The following is a 3,247-nucleotide window of genomic DNA, read 5'->3' on the forward strand; positions in this document are numbered from 1 at the left end:
TGAGTTGTGTATGTGTGAGTTGCTGTGTCTGAGTTGGTATGCGTGTGAGTTGTGTACGTGTGAGTTGGTGTGTGAGTTGTGTATGTGTGAATTGGTGTGCACAGGAGTTAGCATGCATGAGTTGTGTGTGTGTGAGGGAGGGTGTGTTTGTGGGCAGGTGTGCATGTGCCTGGGCGTGCCAGGCAGGTTGGGAGGGGCGCATGAACTGAGACTCCTTCACCCTGGGGCTCCCCCTTGTTGTCCACGAGGCCCAGCCAACGGTGACCCTAAGTCCTCCTTTGACTCACCTACGTTTGCGGACCGCCCATCCTTCCTGCAGGCCTGAGCTGGCCCCAACCACAGCAACGACAGTGGTGCTGATGGGTGACGACTGCCCGGAACCTGCTCCTGTGACCCTGTGGAGAAAGTTCTTTCCCCAGGACCTTCTGGAATGGGCGAGTGCACCACCCCTCCCTGAATTCCCCCCATGGGGTCCTCTGGAGCATCCCTTAGAGCCAGCCCCTACCCACAGGCCCTGAGCCTAGAGAACGTGCTGGGTGGGCCTGGGGACGATGCAGGGTCTGAGGTCTCCTCCCCAGAAGTAAGTACCAGGTCAGGAGGGCAGGACCTGGGGTCTTCACTAGGCTTTCCCAGAACTGGGCTGGGCACATAGTAGTTGCTTGCTAAATAAATGTTGAAATAGACAAGCAAGTAGACCAGGCGCGGTGGCTCACACCTGTAATCCCAGCACCCTGGGAGGCTGAGGTGAGTGGATCACCTGAGGTCAGGAGATTGAGACCAGTCTGACCAATATGGTGAAACCCTGTCTCTACTAAAAACACAAACATTAGCTGAGCGTGGTGGTGGCACATGCCTGTAATCCCAGCTACTCAGGAGGCTGAGGCAGGAGAATCGCTTGAACCTGGGAGGTGGAGGTTACAGTGAGCCAAGATCGTGCCACTGCACTCCAGCCTGGGTGACAGAGCGAGACTTCATCTCAAAAAAATAAAAATAAAAAATAAGTAAATACGTACATAAATACAAATTTTAAAAGGTAAGCAAGGGGATGGAGGTGGGGACGCAGGCGCGGGTTTGGGCCACGCAGTTTCGCAAAGCCTCCTGGCCCGTGGCCCTCCTGGGGTCCACACCCGCGCTCCCGATGCCGGTGGTCGGTGGTGCTGAGTGTAGCCCGGCTGGGTCAGGCCCTGGCGCTTAGCAGGGCTCACTGTGGCTCTCGCCGACCTTGTTGTGGGGGCTGAAGCACATCTGCCTGCCTCTCCCTCCTCCGCCCCTCAGGGTGGGTGTTTATTCCCAAGCAGGGGTTCACCCAGAGAGCAGCCCGAAAGGAGGTCCTGAGTCCTGAGGAAGGGGCAGCCAGGGGTGGGCTGGGAGGAGGTGCGGCAGGCGTTGGGAGCAGCTGCTTCAAGTGCAGTGACCATATTTTTCTGAGCTGAAAAATGAGGACACAGGATGTAGCTGAGGGCTTTCTCAGGTTTGTTCGTTTACTGAAGGGAAAAAAAAATCTTCCAAAGGTATGAAAGTTAAAGCTTTTTTAGTGATGTGAGGAATGGCTTATTTTTGTGGAAAGAACCTGAGTTTCCAAAATCAGGGTTTATCTGGAAAGAACATAATACCATGTGGCTAATATTTGGGGGCCACCTGGACCAACCTTGTCCTTAGTAGGGAGCAAAGCAGGCACGATCTTGGCCTCATAGAGCGACGTAGGGAGGCTGACAGTCTTCCAATAATTTCATGGTTCAGAGGCCTTTTAGGAGGTTACGGATGAAGGTGTGGAGCCGGATGGGTGGGGAAGCCCATTCCAGGCAGGGAACAGCATATGCAAAGGGCCTGTGGCTGGAGGGAGAGCTTTGAGTTTGAAGGACAGGGGGGCAGCCCCAGAGAGTGGAATGTGACGAGTGAGAGGGAGAGGACGTTGGAGATGTGGGCAGGGGTCAGTCTGGGCGGTGCCTAGCAGCCGTGAGAGTGTGATGGGTTGTCTCCGGCTGGCAGTGGGAGCCATGGATGGTTGGACACAGGCGTGACCTGGTCATCCTGGTGGATATTGATGGTGATGAGGAGGAGGATGGTGCTGGTAATCGCAGAAGGCACTCAGTTCCTACCGAGTGCCAAGCACCATTTCACAGATGGAAGTGAGGGCTGAGAGGGGAAGTGACTTATCCAGGGTCACACCGCTGGTAAATGGAAGAAACGGGAGTCAGACCTCTTCCATCTGGCCACACAGTCTGCAAGCTCGTCCTGCACGTCCTGTCCACAGAGCTGCCCCTTGTCCGGATGCGGAAACCGAGGGACACGCAGATGACCACGTCTCCTGCCTGCCTGTGGTGCTGACTCCTCTCTGCTCTGAGTTCCAGGCTGGGTGGGGACTCCAGGTCACAGGGTTGGCCGGAGCTGGAAAAGCCCAGCTCAGTTCCTGCTGAGGCCCGGCAGGGGAAGTGGAGGTTGCAACATCCGCGGAGGTTGAGGTTCCGGAGAAGCTGGGCCCCCAGCCTGTTCACTGGGGCACAGGTCATGTTGCAGCCGCAGCCCCACTAGCTGGTTTGGGGGTTGGGGACTCTGAGTTGTGCCCACAAATCCCCCGGGACGGGGGCAGCACTGGGACCCTCTTTGCTCCTGTGGAAGCAGAGCCAGGTGACTGCACTGCTCTAGACCCACCAGCGGCATTGAAAAAGCTCATATCTCCGGGCGCGGTGGCTCTCGCCTGTAGTCCCAGCACTTTGGGAGGCCAAGGCAAGCGGATCACCTGAGATCAGGAGTTCGAGACCAGCCTGGTCAACATGGTGAAACCCCCGTCTCTACCCAAAATACAAAAACTAGCCAGTTGTGGTGGTGCATGGGTAGTCCCAGCTACTTGGGAGGCTGAGGCAGGAGAATTGCTTGAGCCTGGGAGGCGAAGGTTGCAGTGAGCCGAGATCGCACCACTGCACTCCAGCCTGGGGGACAGAGTGAGGCTCCGTCTCAAAAAAAAAAAAAAAAAAAAAAAAGCAAGAAAATAAAAGAAAAAAGAAAAAGTCCGTATCCCCTCACTAATCATTAGCAGATGAAAACCCGGATGAGATGTCCCCTCCCACCCACGAGCGTGGCTTGGCTCCTATCAGGAGGCAAGTGCTGGGGGGAGGAGGTGGAGGAACTGGAGCACTCGGGCAGGGCCGGTGGGGACGAAAATGGTGCAGCCGCTGTGGAAAACAGCATGGCAGTGCCTCAAAAACATTAAAAATAGAATTACCATATGATCTAGCATTTCCACTTC

General features: G+C 55.7%; 1 long non-coding RNA gene across 1 annotated transcript in view; it reads left to right on the plus strand.

Moving 5' to 3' along the window:
- Positions 1–2,724, plus strand: part of LOC116535958 — a 7,875-nt gene extending 5,151 nt beyond the window's left edge. Inside the window, exon 4 of the long non-coding RNA XR_004262407.1 lies at positions 2,255–2,724. This is a non-coding gene — a long non-coding RNA (uncharacterized LOC116535958). The remainder of the gene's footprint in view (positions 1–2,254) is intronic.
- The last annotated feature ends 523 nt before the right edge of the window (positions 2,725–3,247 follow it).

Source organism: Sapajus apella, unplaced genomic scaffold, assembly GCF_009761245.1.
Source record: "Sapajus apella isolate SASKATOON/1434 unplaced genomic scaffold, GSC_monkey_1.0 scaffold97, whole genome shotgun sequence".
Classification (NCBI taxonomy): Eukaryota; Metazoa; Chordata; class Mammalia; order Primates; family Cebidae; genus Sapajus; species Sapajus apella.